The sequence below is a fragment of the Balaenoptera ricei genome, chromosome 17 (assembly GCF_028023285.1).
Source record: "Balaenoptera ricei isolate mBalRic1 chromosome 17, mBalRic1.hap2, whole genome shotgun sequence".
Classification (NCBI taxonomy): Eukaryota; Metazoa; Chordata; class Mammalia; order Artiodactyla; family Balaenopteridae; genus Balaenoptera; species Balaenoptera ricei.
Window position 1 is genome coordinate 11945467 of NC_082655.1, and position 24338 is coordinate 11969804.

Sequence of the window (24338 nt, forward strand, 5' to 3'; positions counted from 1 at the left end):
CAAAATTCTATTCCAAATCAAGCATTTACCTGAATTAATTAATTTTAGTTAATTAATTCAGATAAATCAAGCCTTTATCTGAAGAACCGGCTCTACAACAGGTTGAACTATCAGGGTTATGGAATTTATACATCAATTCAACAAATGTTTTGTTTTCACTTCTTAGCTTTGGACAAGTAACTTAATTGGTCGAAGTCTGAGTTGTCACATTTGTAAAATACATAATTTGTAAAATAATAATACATCACAGGAGTTGTCAGGAGAATTAAGTGTTGTCAAATGCTTAGCATAGCACTTGGCATGTAATAGGGACCCCCTACATGGAAGCTATTATTATAATCCTTATGTTTCTACTTGTTATTATTTTGCTATTATTCTTAGTAGAAGCCATATTAAAGAACAGGCACTGGCCTTCCAGACTTATTTAAAGTTGGATCAGGCCTTTATACTCCCAATGATCAGTCATTGAATCTGGGTTGTCCTGAGAAGGGGCATGACTTTGGGTGAGGTAGCTTTCTAGAACTCAGACAATCCCTGGAAGGACTTATAGCTGGGGTTGCAAGTTCTTCATTAAAGGGAGATGTGCGTGGTCCATCACAGTGTGTCCTGCAGGAGGCACATATCACATTATTCCCCACCCTATGCTTATGCTTATGCATATGCATAATACCTCCTTAGAAAACTCATGGCAGTATTGCACATCTCTTTCTATATACGCATTCTTCATCAGATTGAGTCCATAGCTTTCTCCTTATAATTCCCCAGCATTCATCGTCACACATGCTTAATTCCTTATTCATATTTCATCTCATCAGTGATTTGAAGGCAGTTGCTATGCTGCCTTCAAATATCCAAAACTTTTCTCTTCCTGGTGCACTGTCCTTGGCTCCATTAAAGTTTCTTGAGATGACAATAATTTCTAAGTCATCCTTTATCTTACTCACTCTCCTCTAGTTATATTCTGATTTACAGAAGTCCTTCATAAAAATAATACCTAGAACTACACTACCTGTGAAAATATAGTCACAAGGTCACTTGGAACACATTTTAGGAGTTAAACAAATATCTTGGCATTCATTTGAACTATGTATATGGAGAAGAGTAACAAAGGAAAAGAAAGAAGGGGGATACATATGAATATATCAAATGAAAATATTCAAACTACATAATTTTAAGATTAAAGAATATCTGGTTTGGCAGAATAAAAGACAAAGCAAGAAGGAGGTCTTTATTGACTGTCTACTCTCCTATCCAAAAGAGTTCTTTAAAGCTAAACAATCTGATTTTTATTACTCAGTTTGCTCCACAAGAAGTAGGCCTCCACTATTCTCACCTTCTTCCATATCCTGCTTCTGAACAGCTTGCTCTGCCTATATTGCCTTCCACCTCACATAAACCCACTCACTTTGAACCTTTGAACTCCTTGTCCACTTATGATCTCACCTCACCCTTTGGACAAGCGAATTGGCACCAATTTACTTTCTTCATTGGTAATTTAAATCTTTCCTCTGGCTACATTTAAAAGACAATAAGTTCCAGGAAGGCAGGGACTACACTGTTTTGCTCACCACTTTATTCCTGGTACCTAGAATTGTTCTTGGCATCGAGGAGATGCTCAATGAGTTTGGCCAATCAGGTGGTGCTTCACGTAGCTGCTGACAAACACCTGCATCTTCTGGCCTGTACTTGGGACACTGTCTCAGATGATCCTATGAACATGTCACTTACCAAGCCCATATCATATGAGATTCAGGCCAAAACAGTGAGACATTTACTGTCTCTTCAGAGGAATCCCCATCTTCCAGAATTCTCAGTCCTGGAGAACAAGCAGTTAACCCTGGGGAAGGGAGAAAGGAGAAGACAATAGAGGAATGGTCTACATCCAGTGGCATCTGCTTCTCAAAATGAAACATTTGGAAGTTTTTTGAGTGCTTGTGAGGGGGCTTTAAAATGCAACATGTGAAGTGAGGTTATTGAAATTCGGATCTAACTGTGTGGCCTATCTTCATGCCTGCATTAAAATTATTCAGACTTTGACCATCCACCCCCGTCAGTCTGTTTGGATTAGCCGAGGGCTCCACTTGTGTGGTACATTTTAATTTTGTCTGACACAGTGTTCCCACTCCATCCTCCCTCAAGTAGGTCTGGGGGGGAAAATGTACTTAACTGAGAAGTCACAATCTCTGCTTTTTTGTGCTTCCAAGGAAACTTAACAGGAAATGGATTTGCTTTGCCATATTTAGGATAGCTTGGAGTACAGATTCACATAGAATTTTCCTCAAGTTGCATTTCACACAGAAAACTCAATGACAGATGCAAAGAAAGAAGTGATCTTACAATCCAATCCTAGGATGCTTAGAGAGTATGATCAAAGCTTTCTATTTGATCGCTGAAGGAGTTGATTCCTGGTGAGGGAAGAGTTTATTCAAAACCACACAATGATGGTTTAAGAACCAGGACTGGGGCTTCCCTGGTGGCGCAGTGGTTAAGAATCCGCCTGCCAATGCAGGGGATACGGGTTCGAGCCCTGGTCCCGGAGGATCCCACATGCCGCGGAGCAGCTGGGCCCGTGAGCCACAATTACTGAGCCTGTGTGTCTGGAGCCTGTGCTCCGCAACAAGAGAGGCCGCGATAGTGAGAGGCCCGCGCACTGCGATGAAGAGTGGCCCCCACTTGCCACAACTGGAGAAAGCCCTCACACAGAAATGAAGACCCAACACAGCAATCAATCAATCAATAAATAAATCTTTAAAAAAAAAAAAAAAAAAGAACCAGGACTGGAATCCAGGTCTCTTGCCACTATTAAGCATGAGATAGAAGTTAAGCTAAAACATACCTGATGGAGCCCTATAGTTGTATGCTTTCATTTTTTAACTCCACTGTCCCAATTCCCAATGCAGTGATCAAAAACAGTATTTCTCAGGTTTAGTCACCTGGATCCTAGTGTGTATTGGGGGTGGGTTCAGATAACAATGTCAAGAATGTGGGCTAGAAGAGTCATCACTGAGGAAGTTCTAGAGATTCTATAAAACTAAGACTAGTAAAGGTAAGATCAATTAGTCTAGATTTGTAAGACCCTCGTAGGATGCTATTCTCTATAGCCTAGAGATTTTCTTCTTTTCTCCCTCTTTAACAGAAGAGTGAGGATACCTGGCACAACAGAGAAATAGTGAACACCAACTTGTGCCTTACATTGTTTCCACTCTAGAGAAACAATCTCTGCAGCCAAGTGGTGAGTGACAGAAGCTTCTACATGGACGGAGGTTTATCCAGGATAAGACATGTGCCTCGGTCATGCTGTGGGGAAACAGCTTTAAAGTAGGTCAGAAGACCGGCAGGGACGTACATTAGCTTCCTACAACTTTGTGAGGCAGTAGGATGAAAGGAAGAAAGGCAAAGCAAAAGGACAGGTGAGAATATTAGTTTGAAAGGGTGTTCTGGAATATTTCAGGGTCTGCCTTGACTTTCTACCAATGGTCCATTGATAGACCACACGTGAAGGCTTTGGTCCATCTCAGTCCCAGAGGCAATTCTATGATGAAGGGAACATCAATCCCACTGCAATGGGAGGAGCGGAAATGTTGAAAATTAAATGGGGCTTCTAAGCAGAAGGAAAATCCAAATACCAAGGATGACTCAACACAGGTCAGTATAACCTCTGTGCTATACAACGGGACCTTGGTAGTCCCCCCTTATCCTCCAAGTTATGCTGAATTATTCTGATTAGATAACAATATCTGTATTAACCACCACTTCAGTTTATTTGAGTACCCTTCGACACACTAGGAAATGTGAATGTATTAGGCTTTTTACGTGCATTATATTTGATCCCAACAACAATCTTGAAATGCAAATATTATGAATGGATATTCTATAAAAAAGGACAATGGAGATTCGAAAAGGTAAAGTCATTAGCCCTGGGTCACATGGCTGAGTAGCTGTAAGAGAATGGTGGTTAAGAGCATGGACCGCTATATTTAAAATAAAATGACGTTCCATGAAAAATTTTTTTTTTAATATTTAAAATTTTAAAAATAAATAAAAGTAAAAAAAAAAAAAAATAGATCATGCAGACTGTACAGAAAGAATACCTGAGTTCAAGCTTTACCTTTGCTCCTTGTTAGCTGGCGAGTTGGGGCAGCCATCCTCTAAGATGTTCCCCATTGATCCCACTTCCTGGTAGTCAGAGGTTTGTGTAATCCCCTTCCCTTAACTTGCTTCTAAGCAGTAGAATATGGCAACACTATACAGTTATCATTTTGGTTATTAGGTTACAAAATATTGTGATATCCATCTTCTTAGCAAACTTTCTCTGTTGCTGGCTTTGATGAAGCAAGTTGCCTTGTGGGAGAAATAAGGCTGACCTCTAGCCAACAGCTTGCGTTGTACAGTGGGGAACTGAATTCTGCCAATAGTTATGTGAATTAGCCTAGAAATAGATCCGTTCCCAGTCAAGTCTTCAGATGAGATCCCATTCATAGAGGACACCTTGATTGCTGCCTTATGGGAAACTGTGAAGCAGAAAACCCAGATATGCCATATCCTGATTCCTGACCCAAGAAAATGTGAGATAATAAATATGTATCATTTTCAGTCTCTAAATCTGGAGATAATTTGTTATACAACGATAGATACAGGAAGCATGGACAAGTTATGTAACCTCCTTTTGCCTCAGTTTCTTATCTTTAAATAGAGATAAATAATTATGATTATTTCAGTGGGTTCCTGCGAGGATTCTGTGAGGTTATATACATAAAGCCTGACATTTGGGAAATGCCTAAGTGTTAAAATCACAAAGCTGAAAGCCAACCCTGAGTCTGGCTGCTGCTCCAGATCTTCTTCTACAGCAACTCTCTTGCACCCTGCCAATCCATTTTGAGAATCTTATCTTTAATGTCTACTTCACAACTCATTTATGGTTTTATGTATTGTCTCTTACCACATCCCTAAATTTGCCTTTTTCCTGACTCAGTGTTATCTAATTTCCTAAATCCGCTCTTAACTTTGAACCATGTAAGGTACTGGCTTCTTTACTTTACGGCTCAGCCTCCTTTCTTGGGCCCCTGTTTTCCTAGACTTCTGGCTTCCTGTGCCCAGGTTAATTCATGCTCAGTGTCACTGGGCCGCATTCCTGACTTGGAACTATATGAGATGTATCTGTGGATCCCGGAAAGCCAGAAAGAACAATGACTAAAGAAGATAAGATGTGTCCTCTTGTTCCATTTCTTCTTTAAGTAAGTTAACTCACTATTTTCTGCATCTTAGTTTTCATATATGACATGGAAATTATAATATCTACCTTACAAACAGCATAGCATTAAATGAAAAAAGGAAAATAGAGTGACTGGTGTGATGAATGCTAATCTTCTCCTTCCTTTCCTCAATTCTGACATTCCATGGTTCTGGCTGTAAATGCTTCAAGCAGAGGCCATGAAAAGCACCAGAATATCATTCTCTTTTGGTCATGAACTCTTTCTCTATTCTGCTCTGATTCTTTCCCCCTGGAAGTGCTATTTCTATTTGGGGAAAAAAATGAGCCAGTTTCAGAGAGATCAGACCTGCCAGTTTCCTGGATGTAGATGGTGCTTCTGGGGTAAAAAGACAACCTGTCTTAGATTTTGCTCTGTCCTTCTTCATGTCCCACCTCCATCCCTCAAGCACAGGAACCCTGCCCTTCCCTCCTAACTTTACTCCCGACACCTGTTTGTTAAGACTTCAAGGCCACAGACATATATACCCACCAAATGTCCCAGATTTTCCAATTTGATCAACCCTGTTATCATACAATTTTTTTTCACTTGCTCCCCCTAGGCAATTCAAGCCTTTGTTGCTTCATTCATAAAATGAGGTTAGAATCCCTATTTTGGAACATAATAATAATGTACATAAAACGCCTAGTACATGGGCCCTTAATGTAGGGATTATTATTATCTTAAATAAAGGTCATGGAAAGCCAAATTGTTTATCTTTGTAAAGCTTTTACTATGCACATATTGATGAATTAAAAGAAATGTTTTGTCATATTATTTATTCCTATGAAACCAGATATTCTTTGGGATATCAATAATACTGTGAGAATAATTGTGGTCAATGTAGTGTGGACTGAAAGAAAGGATATGCGCTTGGGATCGATCTGGGCTTTAATCTCAGCTCATCCATGGAATAGTACCTTGCTACAAGGTCAGCTGTGTGACCTTGGCAAGCTTCTTTTTTTTTTTAAAGCATGCTAGTGTTAGTGAGATGGTTATTATTATTATTATTTTTTTTATTTGTTTATTTATTTTTGGCGGTGTTGGGTCTTCGTTTCTGTGTGAGGGCTTTCTCTAGTTGTGGCAAGCGGGGGCCACTCTTCATCGCGGTGCGCGGGCCTCTCACTGTCGCGGCCTCTCTTGTTGCGGAGCACAGGCTCCAGATGCGCAGGCTCAATAGTTGTGGCGCACGGGCCCAGTTGCTCCGCGGCATGTGGGATCTTCTCAGACCAGGGCTCGAACCCGTGTTCCCTGCATTGGCAGGCGGATTCTCAACCACTGTGCCACCAGGGAAGCCCCTTGGCAAACTTCTTGCACACTTAGTTTCCTCATCTGTACAGTTGTGATAACAGAACCTATCTTGCAGGCATTTTGTACACATGAGCCATCTGTCATTTACTAGGCACTCAATGTGTTAGCTCCCTTTCCTTCACAACTCGTCTTTCCAAGGCAATCCATTTTTCCTAATTGAAGATAGTCCTTGCCTTATTTCACCTGATGAGGGATTTTGCAATGTTAAATGTCCCTCCCTGAAAGCTGCTTCAGAGTAGGCATGGCTTAAAATACGGATGACCCGTCCTCCTCACCACCCCACTTCCTCCATAACCCCACACTCCTTTCTCAGCTAGAAAAATCTTTCTTCAAAATTCAAAAGGCCAAGGAGTCTTCCGAGGGAAGTTAAATCCCTTTATACTTTGTCAGAGAACTTTCCCACAAAGAGGAAATTCTACAAATACTCAGATGACATCACCAAGAAAAGGCCCTTTTTTCCCCAGGGCCCAGCCTCCCTGGAAGATGACAAGGGTTAGGGACAGAGAAAACCCGGGCCACTTGTCGGATTTGGCAAGCGGCAGCCAACAGCTGGTCAGGCCAGTTAATTAGCCCTGCACTCTGCTCCTGTCCAGCCTTTATTGGCAAAGGCAGAGGCAAGTGGCTCTGGCCTGCTTTTCTCTTTCTATTAACAAAGCCCGGTGCCATAGGGTTACCTTGGCCCGGGGCCAGGCCTGCTCGCCTTTTGCTGCCTGTGTTACCATGGTGATGGCGATGCGCCTTTTGCCAAGGCAGCAGCTGGTGGATGGGTAGTGATTACCTGCCAAGCAGATTTACTAGCTCCAAAGTACAGACCTTTCTCTGATAAGTAAAAGAAGAGGAAAGTTCGAGACTCAGACAAGGAGGGAGGGGTCTCTGCACCTTTTGACCCATTCCCCCTATTTTAATTGTCCAACAAAAGATGATTATTCTCCTTCATTTGTCCAGATGCCCATCCGCTAAGCACATAGGCCCATCTTGTCTCATCTTTTTCTTGCATCATCTTATTCTGAGGAGAGGCAATAAACAATTTAGTCTTTGTCTTTGCTGCAAGAAACATGCTACCCGCCCCCACCATTCTGCAGCAGGAGCAGCGCTTTCCACACCACAGTGCAGGGCTTTTGGGGAGGGAAGGAGTTCCGGCAGTGGGAAGAATTTCCGGAAAGGAAAAAAGGCAGTGTGCCCACTTTGAGAGAATCATGAAAACTTAGTGGAAAAACCTACGATGATTATGGTTTTCACCTAGGAGGAGATTCCTAGGGAATTCTGGATCCCTGAATTTTAGGATAAATTTTTTATTTTTCTTAAATTTTATTTAGAAAACATTTATTAAACACCAACTGTATGTAAGCTTTTTAAAAATTTCAATTTTCCTATTTTATTTTATTTATTTGTTTAATTTTTAACATCTTTATTGGTGTATAATTGCCTTACAATGGTGTGTTAGTTTCTGCTGTATAACAAAGTGAATCAGCTATACGTATACATATATCCCCATATCTCCTCCCTCTTGTGTCTCCCTCCCTCCCACCCTCCCTATCCCACCCCTCTAGGTGGTCACAAAGCACCGAGCTGATCTCCCTGTGCTATGCGGCTGCTTCCCACTAGCTATCGGTTTTACATTTGGTGGTGTATATATGTCCATGCCACTCTCTCACTTTGTCCCACCTTACCCTTCCCCCTCCCCGTGTCCTCAAGTCCATTCTCTAGTAGGTCTGCGTCTTTATTCCTGTCCTGCCCCTAGGTTCTTCATGACCATTTTTTTTTTAGATTCCATATGTATGTGTTAGCATACGGTATTTGTTTTTCTCTTTCTGACTTACTTCACTCTGTATGACAGACTCTAGGTCCATCCACCTCACTACAAACAATTCAATTTCGTTTCTTTTTATGGCTGAGTAATATTCCATTGTATATATGTGCCACATCTTCTTTATCCATTCATCTGTCGATGGACACTTCGGTTGCTTCCATGTCCTGGCTATTGTAAATAGAGCTGCAATGAACATTGTGGTACATGACTCTTTTTGAATTATTAGTTTTTGGTTTTTTTAGGTAGGGAGTTTGGTATTGACATGTACACACTGCTATACTTAAAATGGATAACCAACAAGGACATACTGTATAGCACCTGGAACTCTGCTCAATATTCTGTAACAGACTAAATGGGAAAAGAACTTGAAAAAGAATAGATACATGTATATGCATAACTGAATCACTTTGCTGTATGCCCCAAACTATCACAACATTGTTAATCGACCATATTCCAATATAAAATAAAAAGTTTAAAAAAAACTTAAAGTTTTTACTGAATTTCAAGCATTGATCTCCTACTACTTCCATATATAACCAATACTGGGACCATTCAGAATGGGTAAGATTTCAAAAGGCAGACAAAGGGAGGTGAGCAGGGCACTCCAGGTGGAGAAGGAGGGTTTACTCAAGGACAGTGTCAGGATTGAGGTGGGGAGTACTTTGTATAGCTTGAGTGGGAGCTGTACATGGGAGAGAGGAGAGCAGAAGCAAAACGTCAGGGGAAGCAAGCTGGGGTTTTCTATGTATTAGAGAAATAGACACTGAGGAATTTTCAAGCTGTTGTAAGCAGTAGAGAGCTATTAAAGGTTCTTAAGACAGAGTAAAACAACTAGTTATGCTTTAGGAATGAAACTCATTGCCCTGCGGAATGGATTGGCGTGGAGCAAGAGACCGATGGGGTAAATGGTGAAAAGTGTCTAAAAAAGGGCACTGGTGGTGACAGGGAAGAGGAAGTGGATTCAAGACCTGTATCAGCAATGATTCGATATTACCATCATAACAGCTAATAAAGAGGGAAGGCCTTTCAGGGGCCAGGTTCTGCCGTAATTGCTCCTTGCATGTCCTTGTGTCGTGCACTCATCTGTCTCAGCCATCATCACAGCATCTCCACCGTCAAGTCCCACTTTACAGACGAAAAAGACTCAACTCTGGGATGTTTCTGTGTTTGCACAGCTGGCGGAATTGGCAAAGCATTGTTTTGTGGTTTTAATTCAAAGCAGTCTGATTCCAGTCTTTGGGTCCTAACCATTTTACCACACTGCCTCCCAAATTCCATTCAAAGGGAGGCGAGATACATTTCTGGGCCACCGAATGCTTATAATCTTAGACAGAGGGTTGGTGAGCAAACTCCTTCCGTAAAGGGCCAGATGGTAAATATTTTAAGCTCTGTGGACCGTGCAGTCTGTGTCACAGAGACTCAGCCATGGCAATGCATCAACCAGTGAGGGTAGCTGTGTTCCAATAAAACTTTATTTACAAAAAAATAGACAGAAGGCCAGATTTGGCCTATGGGCTAGAGTCTGCCAACCCCTGATCAAAGGTAAAAAAGTATAGGAACGTCTTCTTTGAGTATAAAAATGGAAGAGCTAAGGTGATAAATTACTGAATTTGATTTGGAGGGAACTTCTAGCTTGTGAGAGAAATTTAGACCAGGAAGAACCTTAGACTTCCCTGAGTTCAAGGACTCAGATCTTGGAGAGATGACCTGAGGACCAGCAATATTCAGGAAGGACTGAGGGTGATGGGACTGCAAGGCTAATGTCAACATCTCTTAGAGAAAATGCGTGAACTTCGAAAAGGTCTGCTTTCCCAGCAAAGCCAACAGAGTTAAAGCTTAATAAGTGTTCTTGGTCAGAGTTATGTAAAAGCTGGAATGAAAGCACTTCGTGACAAACTTCCACAGATATATGAATGACCTTCAGAAAAACTGTAAATCTCCTGGAATTATTTGCAGAATCATTTGTAAATGCGTGTGTACGTGATCGCTCCCTCACCTCATCCCGACCTGGAGAGAAATAGCATAACAAACTCAGTAGGGAAAGACGCCAGTGTTGGACTCAGATAGACCTGGGAGCAAATAAGGTTCCTCCAGTTATTAGCTCTGTCACACACAGCATGCTGCTTACCCTCTCTTAGTTTGCATATCTATAAAATGGGACAAAAATAATACCACCATACGGGGGTCCGTTATTCTGAGAATTGAATGAGCTGGTAAATGTAAATCATTGTGCCCAGAGCTCCCTATGTGTGATAAGAGTGAAGGCCAAGTCTAGCCCTCTCCTGGAGGATAGCTGAGGTATTGAGCACATGGCCTCTGGAGACAGGCACTTATATCTCATTTTCTTCATTTGCAAATATAAATGACAGAGTGCACCTCGTTGAGCTATTGTGAGGATAAAATGAGATGATGTTTATGAAGAGTTTAAAGGCTGCTGGAAACATAGTAGGTATTCTTTAAGTTTTAAATTTATATAGATGGGTAAACTGAGGCCCAAAAGATTAAGTGACTTGTCTGAAGTCACAGTGCCTCTGGGAGATCTTCCAGTCTTGGAAGTGAGAGGATGGTAGAAAGTTTAATTCTAAAACATTGCTCTTGTCTGCACATCAAATTAAAAAAAGGAAATGTCTTATTAACGATACACATTTCTGTAATGCTGACCAGACACCAACAATATTCTACGTGTTTTCCATTGACGTTCCATTCATCCTCTCAACAACCCTGTAAGGTAAGTACGCTTATGATCCCCATTTTCATCTGAGAAAATAAGACACAAAGGGGTTAAATGACTCTCTTAGGGTGACATGGTAGTCAATGGCAGAGTTGGGATTTGAACGTAGGTATTTTGCTGCACTGCCTTTCAAATAACCTTATTAAGTTCAGACAGAGGAACAGTAGAGGATAATAAGGAAAAGCTAATGTGAAGGAGGACAGCACCCCAAATTCCTAATCAAAAGGCCTTGGAGGATGAGATGTGCTTGATTCAATAAGGTTGTCAAATCATTCAGCATTTGTTATATGTATGTATAACTGAATCACTTTGCTGTACACCTGAAACTAACACAGCTTTGTAAATCAACTATACTTCAATTAAAAAAAAACAAAACTAAAAAAGAAGTAAAAGCAAAAATAAACAATAAAACATCACTCAGTGATTGTTTAATATCTGTCTCCTCTGCGAAGGCTTGACTACACCCGTCTTCATGCCCAGTGAGTTGCTCTCTCCCTGTTTCGGTTCCCGTCACTCCCTTGTCCAGACATCTGCTGCAGCATCCACAGCACATTGTTAAGTGTGTTGGATTCCCTTCTCTCTATCTTATTTCTAAGTCCTTAGTAGTGGGGTCTCTGTCTTATCTCTCTTTGTATTTTCTGGACCCAGCACAGTCCCTGGCACAGTATAAGTACCATTTTTACTGACTGGATAAACAAATCCACTAAGAAATGAATGAGAGCCCTTTAGGGAGAGGAAGGAGATGGGTTCACGGGCCATGATAAGACTCCAGGAAAATCCGGGCTTGTGTTGTAATGAACTCCTCAGCAGCCTAATGAAGCTACTGCGTGACTCTCGCCTCAGCTGGATGTCGAAATGAAAGCCAACATGAGCCCGTGTTCTGCTAAGAATAACACCTACGAGATAGCAGTGTTTGAAATAAGCCTGTCTCTGGAAAGGTTCCTGAGCCTTGTAATTTTACTTTTATAGTCATGGCCCCAGCATGTTTGACTTTTCAAATCCCCTCACTAAGATCCAAGGGTCTGTTTATAAAAGCTGTATCTGAAGCTCTTTCCTCTGTGAGGTACAAGAGGGATTTGTACTCCTCTGTACAAATTGGTCCCCTGGAGTGACATTACATTCTGCTCCTTATAGGGCTTCTCTGTTTGGTGAACTGAGAAGAGAAAGCAAACAGCATGATACAAAATTGGTCATAAATGTCTCCTGGGAACTAAAGCCCTCTAACAATAAAAATAACAATAACAACAGTAATAATAACAGCCTAAAGCAGCTGTGGTCCAAGAGGGGAGAGCAAATAGAGACTTAGGAGAAGAAACCAGCTTAGTACCAGAGGAGCAATTGGACCTTTTAAATGCAGTGTTCTAGGCAGTAGACAGGAGCCAGGGACATTGGAAACAGGATTGGAAAGCAAAGAAATAGGTTGTAACACAAAGTAAAAGAACTCAGGACCTATTTTAGGATCCAAGAAAGGCTACCAGGAGGTCAAGTTTATTGGATTCCAACGTGGTCCGGTTAAGATATTTAGGACCACACCGGAGCCCTGTCACTACAAAAAACATTATGGTGGCTTTATAATGTGTTAGCTTGGGGAGGCTAAACTAAGTTTCCCAGAATTTTTTCCAGAATGTTTCTGGTTAGTGTGGACCCAACAGAGATTCTTATGCAAGATTTGAAGGGTGACAGCACCATATGGTAGGTTGCACAGGATGGCCCTTATCTGCTGGCTCCCTTTGTCATCATGGAGCAATAGCTGGGCTAACAACTGCTCCAGCCTCCCCCAATTCCCTCCTAAGCTTAGCCATCTTCTGGGCCAGGTGTGTGTATTTTGCTCTGTGATGCAAGGTGCGAGCCACTTTCTGTGAGACACCCACACCATCAAGGTCAGAGGCAGTGAGAATTGACATGGATTTCAGCACATCTTTCTTGGGTTCCAACTTGTGTTTGGGGTTCTGGCTTGCCCTTGCCCTTAATTTTTCCTCACCAATGCCTGCCTTGTGGGCTTCAAGGTCTGGCATTAAATGCAAAGACAATAGCCTTACAGAAATTATTTCACCAGCTGCATGATTGGGCAAGGTCAAATCCCTGTAACAAATTCCTTATTATATACATATTTACAATACCTAGTGGTTCTGCTTCTCTGTTTGAACACTGACTAGTACACACATTGCCAGCAGAATGGAAAGAGCATGAGCTTGAACCAGACAGATAGACCTGAGTTCAAATCCCACTCTTGCTATTTGTTTTTAACCTTCCATGTAGATTCTTATTTTGATGAGCCTCAGGTTTCTTATCTGTAACTTGAGGATAACGCTTACCTCATAGGGCTATTGCGAGAATTAAGAGAAATAAATATGGATAGCACTAGCTCATAGTAGGTGGTCAATTATGATGGGGAAGAAATGCTTTGTTCTTTCTTGACTTCAGGTAACTTCACTTCTCTCATGTCCATCCACAGCAGCTTCATTAGAGCAATGGTACCTCATATGTGCTCCATGGTTAATTGGTCATATGTGGTCACAGCTACCCACTTCCAGAAAGTGATGGAGTTGGGGTCGGTTTGACTCAGGCCCTGCTTGCTTCCTCCCAAGTGAGTCACTGCAGGCGATTTCCTCCTCACTGCAGGGGGATAAATGCCCCACCCAGAATGAGCTGAGCACATGTGGCACTGTTCCTAATCCTCAAACATTTCCATATGGCCCACTGGCTGCCGATTCCCCAGCTCTGACTGTTCCGCCTCTTCTTGCCTCTCTTGGTTATGGCAGTGATGATGGCCAGAGTTACTGAAAAAGAGAATGAAGTCTTTGCCAGCCAGCGTTATGAGTCTCTGATGAACCCCTGGCTGAGCTCATCAATGGCCTCTCAGCATTCAGACGGCCATGGGGATCAGCCCCCTGACAACAGGATGTATTTTGGGACAGGGACAACTTCCTTTAGCTTCATGATGGGTGTTGTCAGAGCTAGATTCCTGATGACAAGTCCATTGGTCAAAAATCTCCTGTGTATTTATTTATTAAGACAGAGGGTATAGAGAACGAATTTGGAGAAATGCAAGTATCCTACAAGTTCAGTGGGTTATTTCATAGCTGGCACAATTGAAAATAATAGAAAGACCATTGGGTTGAAAATGAGACGGTAGAGATTTCAGTCCTCATCTGTTACCCATTGGGGAGGGAGTGTGGAAAGCCATTCACTTCCTCTAGGCCTCAGTTCTCTTCTCTGTAACTCCATCTCTAAGGCCTATTCTGAACTCTGAGTGTGAACATTTCAGCATGAATTAGTAGAAAAAGAAGTAGACTATTCAACCATAAATACTTTTGAATATTTATTGTGTGCCAGGCAACTTGCAAGATCCTATAGAATAAATGAAAAGGACATAATTTCTATCTTCACAGGGTAGATAAGAATTAAACACTTAAAGAATTACTATGCAACATCAAGGCAATAGAAAAGGTATCAAAAGCAGAACGTGATTAGTTGCCATGTGATTTGTACAGAAAATATGGGCTGAAGAAGATCAAAGAAACTGAAAGAAAAAGAAGGGAAGTGAATCAGGTTTATGGGTTTTAAAAGTTTGTTTGTCCTGATGAATGTAAGATTTAGACAGGTAAAGAAAAACAAAGGACCAGGAAGGAAACTAGATTCTCTTCCTCAAACTAGACAATTGGTCATGGACAAGGCTCTAGACATCTCAGAGCCTCAGTTTTCCCATCTGCCATATGGGGATGGGAATTTGAGTTGAAATGATCTGATTCTTTATTAGTTTAGTAATTCAAGCCAGATTACCTATCTTCATTTGGTTTTAGTTTATGATATGCACAATGTATCTATACAACACTGTTTCGGGTACTACAGCTGAAATAGTTCCTTGACTACAAATCACACCTTCCCAACATAACTGTTAACCTTTTTTAGGGACGATCCTATGGCTGATGCTTATCTTGGTTCTTCTTATTCTGTTTGCAAAGTGTCTATGTATCCACGGCCAGTGTTTAACAAAGTCAGTTGGCTGATAGCTTTGTACAATGTTGTTCAAAGCAATAGGGAACGTCACCCAATTAGACACTTGGACTAATTCCCATACCCCCTGAAAGAGTGCAACACTGAAAATTTATGCAAGGAGAGAAAAACATGTGAAAAATTTCAGCAAACTCTCTTTTCGTACAAAGCCAAGCACTTGGTGTCTTTTTTTTTTTTTTTTTGCAAGTTTGCAAAATGACAAAAAGATTTCTCAGGCTGTTGGGAACAGATTGTCCCTTTGGCCCAAGTAGAAGGGGGGGTGAGAAGCTGACTGTTGGGTAAGAAACATGTCTGAAGTACACAGACATGATATTTTCATTTCAACTTCAGTGGTTTGACTAGGATGACTGAGGCTTTTTATAGAATTATTGTTTTGGCCTTGTAAATTGGCAAATCTGTTTTCAATCAAGTGGGATCATTGTCTCTGGCAGTGCAATATTTCAAAAGGAAAAATTGGTACAGTCGACCTAGATGTGGGCATCTTAGCATCCTTCTCTCCATGGAGACTTAGTAAGTTGCTTTCTTGGGCAAGGGGTGTGATTCATCCAAAGGTAACAGACATATATCTTGTAATCTGTCAAGGAAACTGACTTTTGGTATTTTAGAATACAGAAAAGAGCAGCAGATTTTATTCATGTCCTGGCTACTTGACATAAGCAACATTATGTAATATAAAATAAGTAGCATAATCTAACATTAGTAACATTATCATGATTACCAAAGCTGTCCTTTACTTTGGAAAACAGTTGTGGTCTAAAAAGAACTTCCAGATTTGTTATCTTAATGACTCTGTGTTTTGTTTGTTTATTTGTTTGTTTCTGTTTCTTACTTCACCTAATGCTGCCTGGTAGCATTTTTCAGGTCTGGCTTCCCAACTGGATGCCCGCTGAGGGTCCGGGTAGGTCTTGTACATCTTGATTTCTCACCCTGTGCCTGCTGCTTATTTTGCAAACAATAACTATGTTTTAAGAAGTTTTTTCCGGTGATTTTGACTCTCCCAAACAACCTTGTGTGTTAGGTAAGGCAAGAAATATTTTCACTTAACTAGCTGAGGCCAAAAGGGGTAACAGGCCTTGTCTGAGGGCCAGCCCCACCCCACCACTGTCTCCTCCATTCGAGGTTGACAAGTCATGAATGCATTTATTCCACCTAACGTCCTCCTCTTCACCTGGGTATTCCCAGATCATCCTGACATTCTATTCAAGGAACTTCTGCTCTAAAATAACATATGAGGTCTTGACATATTTTCCTCTCTCTTCTCCTGAAATCATTCTGATACATAATGAGACAAAAACTCAAAAGCTCCCAACACTGAAAACCATGACTCTCAAACTCTTGCAAGAATTTGAAAATAAATTTCACTTGCTACAGTACTTCAGCAACTAAGAATCCCAACTTGTGGCTGTCACAGTAATTGCTCCATGAAGTGGAATAGATCCACTAGTTAAAAGAAGATAGGAAAATCTTAGCTGCCACCCTCTTATACATATAGCTATTTCTTTGGCAAGGACCCTGGGTTCCTGTTGACCAGAAAATCATGTCACTATTTCTCTGATGAACAGCATCATCTTATCAAAAAGGCAAGATATTGTGTCTTATTTAAGAATTATTTCCCAACAGTAAAATACACACACACACACACACACAAACACACATGTTTTATATACATATTTTTTTCAAATTGCTTTGAAGTTTTTTCTCTATCATTTGGGTCTTCAATGTCCAGATCACCTGGAATATATTGTTAATATGGCATGAGTTTGAGATTTATTTTTTTAGGTAGGGAATGCTCACTATCCACACTCTATTTTTGAAAAGCCCATTATCCCCATTAGTTTGTACATCAGTTCAACAATTTCCTTATATGCCACGGTCTGTCTCTGCATGCGTAGTTCTGTTGATCAATCCTACACTGTGTTAATTAGTGTGGCTTAAAAATAAGTCCTCATGTCTGCTAGGGTAAGTATCACATCTTTGCTCTTTGGCAGAATTTTCTTAGCTCTACTTGAACAACTATTCTTCCATATGAATTTTAAGTAACATTTTGTCAAGATCTGTGAAAAAAAAACAAAAAACTCTACTGAAAAATTGATTGGAATGTCACTGAATATGTAGACTTAAGACAAACCCACACATCGTTACCTGGTCCTCAACCCAATAAAAGTGTACTTTCCCTAATCTGACACATCTCACACTGTCCCTGATTCCCCAAACCTTTCCATAACGTACTCAAGAACCCACAGTCTGTCATTAGCAATTCCTCTATAACCTAAACCTGAGGATATTGCTTCCCATGAAGCTTTATCAATCAGAGTCAGTCTTGCCTCCCACATAATCTGTGGGTCTGTAGGGGGAGTAGGTGTTCTCCTGGCTCTTTATTGGCACTTCCTAACTATTTACCCTCTTTTCTGTCTAAAACGTCTCATCCTTTGAAAAAGACACAATTGGGCTACATCATCTGTTACTTTATACCTTGAATACAGAACTCCTGGGTACGTCCCTTTTACTTACGAAATATTTTAGCAAATGCCTCATGAATTTTCTTTCCATGACTACTGTTGTCATCCTTGTTTGGTGATTTTTGTATTCAGGTAAGTGGATCTATCCAATAGCCCATCTTCTTTTCAAGATCTCATTCTCCTCACACCTCAGCTTATCCAACTACATGGTCATAGCTTAGACCTGACTATTACTAATAATTGCCTTCTCCCCCCACCCCAAAATATCAGCTTCAAACCTCTCCTTTTCTGACCAACACCTCCTATCTTTTCAGCTCTTCACCTCTTTCTGGTGCCCCCTTTCTCAAAATGCTTTCACCTCACTGAGAACTCTAATGCAGAATGATTCTACATTAGGAAGGATCTACCTACCCTTCTTTTTCTGTCATCAGTCCCCTCCTGGTCTCATGTCCTTCCATATACCATTTATATTTCATGCTCTATTATTATAATCACATGCTTGCCTCTCTCTCTTTCCAGGTACTTAGATTATTTTCCTATCACTACTGTAACAAATTACCACAAATTTAGTGCCTTAAAAGAATACAAATTCCTTATCTTCCAATTCTGTCCATTGGACATAAAACGAAAATGGGTCTCACAGGCTAAAACTAAGGTGTCATCAGGGCTGTGTTTCTTTTTGGAGGTTCTATGGGAGAATTGGTTTCTTACTTTTTCCAGCTTCTAGAGTCCACCTGCATTCCTGTACTTAGGGCACCTTTCCATCCTGAGTCAATGATGGTTGAACAAGTCTCATATGACATCACTATGTTTACACTCTCTGTATCTCCCATTATAAGGACCTTCGTGATGATATTTGTTCACTCCAATAATCCAGGGTTGTCTCCATCTCAAGGTCAGTTGATTGACAAAATTAAGTCTATCTGCGGCCTTAGTTTCCCTTATCCATGTAACCTAACATAATCACAGGCCCCAGGACTGGGATGAGGACAACTTTGTGGGGACATTATTCTGCCTACCACAGTACTTAAATGGAAAAACTCTACCTTGGTGAAATGAGACTCTCTGCCCATACTCTGGACCATCCTCAGAGAATGGAACATGACAGACCGTGACATTGACCTCATGACAAGAAACCTTAGGTGTCTTTGTCTGCTAAGGCTGCTACAACAAAATAACAGATAAGGTTACTTAAAAAACAAGAATTTTATTCTCACAGTCTGGGGTCTGGGAGGTCCAAGATCAAGGTGCTCACAGATTTGATTCCTGATGAGTGCCCTCCTCCAAGCTTGCAGACAGCTGCCCTCTTGCTGTGTCCTCACATGGTAGAGAAAGAGAGAGAGATAGAACACTCTGATCTTTTCCTCTTCTTATAAGGACACTAATCCCATCATGGGAACTCTAATTGCTTGGCCTCATCTTAACTAATCACCTCCCTAAAGGCCTCACCTTCAAATACCATCACGTTGAGGGTTAGGGTTTTAATCTCTGAGTGCTGAAGGACCCCAGGGCTCAGTTTTCAGACTTCTTCCTTATTGAGAGTCATGATTTTTAAACGTTATCTGTAAATTGATAATTCTCAAATTTATTTTTCCAGCCCTGATCTCTCCCCGAATTCACACTCAAATATCCAACTTCCAACTTGGCATCTTCACTTAGATGCCTATCAGGGATTAAATACTAATTTTTCCAAAACCAAGCTCTTCATTCACATCCCCACACTGAAAAGTGCCCCCTCCTACATTATTTTCAAAGTCTTCATGAAATAGCTAAACCTGGTAATTCCACATTTTCACTATACTGACCTTCACAAGACTGACCTTTTCTCATCATCTCCTGTGCTACCTCCCAGTCTACTCCACAACCAATTATCCTTTGTCTGGTCCAAACCAATAGTTTTTTTTTTTTTTTTTAACTGGCCTCTTTTTTTCCACTCTCACCTGATAAAGTCTACTCTGTTCCCTATACAACAAACCAAGTAGCCCAATTAAAAATTTAATCTGTTTATGTCATTTCCCTGCTCAAAATCTTCTATCATCTTCCCATCATGCTTAGAACAAAATCCATATCTTACCATGATCTATGAGGTCCTTCACAATATGGTCAACCTTATCTCCTACTTGTAACTGCTTAGTCCGTACAGTCACACTGGTCTCCTTGCTCTTCCTTGAACATGCTAACCTTAGGTCCTTTGCCCTTAGATTTCCTATTCTACATGGTCTCAGAAACCTCTCCTTCACCACTTAAGTCTTCACCCAAATATCATCTCCATGGAGGCCATTTCTAATATTCCTGTCTGAAATACATCCCTAGTCACTATCTTTTCCCTGACTCCTGCTTTATTTTCCTTCAAGATCCTTTTCAGTATTTAACATATTACAATCTGCCAATTTGTTTATTTTCTGAATCTCTCTCTAAAATGTAAGATATCTGAAAGGAAGGAATTTTGTTTTTTTATTTACTGCTGTATCTTCAGAGCCTAGAGGAGTAGAACCACAGAGGTTCTCTTTAGCTATTTGCTGACTGAAGTAACTAAACAAATGAATATCATTGAGTGTTTTCATCTATATGTGGTATAACTCCATTTCTTTCATTTTACAAATTCAATAATGTTTTTAAAATTTTAATATTTATTTTTATTTATATATTTTTTATTGAAGTCTAGTTGATTTGCAATGCTGTGCCCATCTCTGTTGTACAGCAAAGTGACTCAGTTATACACATGTAGACATTCTTTTTTTTATATTCTTTTCCATTATGGTTTATCACAGGATATTGAATATAGTTCCCTGTTCTATACATTAAGACCTTGTTGTTTATCCATTCTAAATGTAATAGTTGGCATCTACAAACCCCAAACTATGTTCATAGCAGCACTATTCACAATAGCCAAAAGACGAAAGCAACATAAATGTCCATTGAGAGAGGAATGGATAAAGAAGATGTAGTACATATATCCAATGGAATACTACTCAGTCACAAAAAGAATGAAATAATGCCATTTGCAGCAACATGGATGGACCTAGAGATTATCATACTAAGGGAAGTAAGTCAGAAAGAGAAAGACAAATATCATATGATATCACTTACATGTGGAACCTAAAAAATGACACAAATGAACTTATCTACGAAACAGAAACAGACTCATAGACATAGAGAACAGACTTGTGATTGTCAAGGGGGAGGGGAGGAAGGAGGGGGATGGACTGGGACTTTGGGGTTCAATAATGTTTTGAGTTCTAGAGTTCCTAGACCCAAAATGCCTTGTGACAGAAAGAGAGAGAGAGATTCTTCTTCTCACAGGTCAGGTACCTCGTACTCTCACATTTTGGAAAACATGAATTTATTTTCTGGGATAGCCATGCTTCACTCCAGGCCAATTAAATAAAAAATCTTGGGGATGGGTAAGGACATAAGTTATATTTTAAAGGTCCTCAGGTGTTTCCAATATTCAGCCAAGGTTAGAAACTACTCTTCCAAATGCTGAGAACCAAGGGTGAGGTTATAAAAAAGCACATTCATGACTGATTTCCTCTCAGGCAGTCACCTCCCCTGCGACCACCATCCTTTTTTTTTTTTTTTTTTTTTTTGGCCATGCTGCAAGGCATGCAGGATCTTAGTTCCCTGACCAGGGATTGAACCTGTGCCCCCTGAGTAGAAGCACGGATTCTTAACCACTGGGCCGCCAGGGAGGTCCCTGACCACCATTCTTTTATCCAGTGTTGCTTGTGGCTCTCTCACTGCACCGTGTTCTCATTATACTCTGCACCTTTCCTTGTCACTTCCTTTGGGATCATCTGTCTTCCCTTCATTAGCCGACTCCCATTCATCCTTCGACTCTGCTCAGACACCTCCCAACTTCTCGGTGCTTTTGCTCACAGCTTGTAAAAGACCTTCTCTTCTGGGCCCCTCAGAGTTCCACCCTTACTTCCACCATCACATTGGTCAATAATAGTATCAACAATGTTGGTAAGAGCAGTCATCTATGGAGTAGCTTTTGAACTCATTTTTCTATGCTATGGAGAGCTTTCTGCTTTCTTGAAGAATGAATTGAAAGAATCGTAGAACCAGGGCAGGCTTTCTATATTACTGAAAGAAATGCTTAGGCAGAAGGATAAGAGAATTCTACATGAAGAACATGGGATTTGCAGGGTGCAAAGAGCAAAGGTGACAGACAGCGTTGGACTTGGGCAGAATAGTAAGGTAGTGGTTCTCAACTGGGGGCAAGTTTGCTGCCAAGGGACATTTGACAGACTCTAGAGCATTTTTGGTTGTCACGATTTAGGGAAGGAGGTGCTACTGGCAGCCAGTGGATAGAAGTCAAGGATGCTGTTAGATATCCTGTGGGCAGCCCTAATGGCAAAGAATATTTCGAATCAAAATGTCAATAGTGTTGAGGCTGAGACACTCCTCTGATAAGGCAAACTCAGGTGAAAGTCTGGTTCCAACATGTAAGAGCCATGTGACAATTTGGACTTTTTCCCCTGCCTTCCTGTGCTTCAGTTTCCTCAAGTGCAAAATGAAGATAATAATAATATTTACCTCATGGAATTTTCAGCAGAATTAATAAAATAATTTGTGAAAAGCTTTTGCCATGCTGTCTCACACATAGTAAATATGTAAAGAATTGGGGTATGGCCACTAGAATTTTAAATCTGGATTTAGAGATAATCTAATCCCGTCCTCTACCCCATGAAGAAAGTTTCCTCACCTACAGCAATCCTGACATATAGTTATTCCCTTCGTTCTCTGATTCCCATGAAAGCCAAACACCATTGTTAGACAGTTTTAATTGTTAGATATTGCTGTTCTACGTTGTGTCTAAGCAACCTACCCCAAATTTGAATTCACTTATCTTAGGAGTTTTGTCAGGAAAAATACACCACAAACCTCATTCCTGTTTCATATGGCAGTACTTCAAATGCCAGCAAGCTATATGACCTGAACAAAGAGAGTAAAGTTATTGGACAGCATCTCGAATAGAAGGATATAAATACTCACCTTATAGGTTTAGGATGGTAATATCATGAGATAATGGAGATTGCAGGATACAGTATAATTCTTTACAATTTGAAGGCTTAAAAGTGTTTCTTACATTCCCCCCTTTTCAAATCCAAATTTAATGTTCACTATTAGATAGGGAAAGGTAGGTTTCTAAGAATGATTGAAGTATACATCCCATGCAGGCTATTTCTCTATTTTTAAAAGAGGTGTCACTAAATAAAAACATGTTCATAAAATCTGGTTAATTCAACTCTCCACCATTTGCAATTCCAAAACAACCTCCCCCTACTCTTTTTCTTTCCTGTCTCAGAGAATGGCTTTCCATTCATCTCATCTATCCCATCCATCTTGTGCCCAAACCAAATGTCCCATTTCCAGTCTTGACTCCTCTCTTTTCTTCATCCTCCACAGATGGGTCCCCTTCATTCCAGCTCCTCACTGTATCTTGAATCCAGCTATTCATTTGCATCCAGAATGCCACTTCCTCCATGCAGGCTGCCATCATCTACCTCCTGGTTTATCACAGAAGTAACCAATCAGTCTCCTTACTTGTGTTCTTTTCAATCTTTCTTTAATAAGGACTTGTAATCATTTATTAGTTATGTCTATATGTAATGCAAAGGCTTTACACCACTTCTTTATTATTAAGAAAAAGTTTGCCTTGCAGCCCTGGCAGTGAATTCTAACCAGTCAAGGACCCTCTGCTACTTGGATTCATAGAAAAGTAGCTAAACATCGGCATCCACAAAGATGAATTTTAAGTGTCCAGGCCCTCAGAATAATTTCTTTCGCTGTTCGTGACCAAATTTCTTCCTGATCCAATATAGTTTTGGGGGACCCATCTTGTCAGGGATATCGTCTGTGTGTGTGAATGTGTTCCCATAATGTGTTTTTATCTCCCATGTAGTGAGGGATATTCATCTTTTTCAATTTTACTTCCATAAGTACAAACATTCAGACCCAATATGTCCTGCCCACACCATCCATGATGAAATAAGGTCTTGATGATCTTGGCTAGCGCAGAGAAAAGGAGAATGGAAGTGTCATTAGTCATTTTGTTGCATTTTGTTTTAACCCGTCCACCAGATTTGATTTCCTTTTTTACCTCCGTGAATGCTTTTCCACCAACTACAAGAACCCAAATCACAAGATCAAAGACTTTTAGACCCCAAAGACTATAAGACTTAAATGTGTTTCAGGAGAATGTCTAAATGGTGACATAATCACGTTCTAGCCAGAGATACCATTTCTTAATAATTTTGAACAACTATGCCAACCTATTTGCTAAGAGTAAATAAAAACAAAATGCGCCATCTGCATCTTGGCTTTAAATTATACAGTTACAAGACAGACAGAGTTGGTTTGTTCTTTTCAGAAAAATTCCCCTCTTTTGCATCATCATATTACTTGGTTCATATACAGTCTGCTTTCAATTTGTTGAAGTTTTAGATTCTTAATAGGCATGGACCTAATTTCTATAGTATGGTTTGTTCATATTCAGTAAATTTCTTTATATATTGACTTGCTTTCCCTGATGTAAGAACTGAGGCACCAAAAAGTGTGTCTCTAAAATCACAAAGTAAATAGTATATATTCCAGAATGCACATTTGAGAAAGCTTTCAGTTTAAACTTCTAGTGATCACGACATATCTATGCCAAGAGTCTTGACAAAACTGAATGGAAGACATGTCTCCTAATTTTGTTTTTCTGAGAGACCTCCATTAGAAATGCATTCTAATACTCAATATTCTTTTTA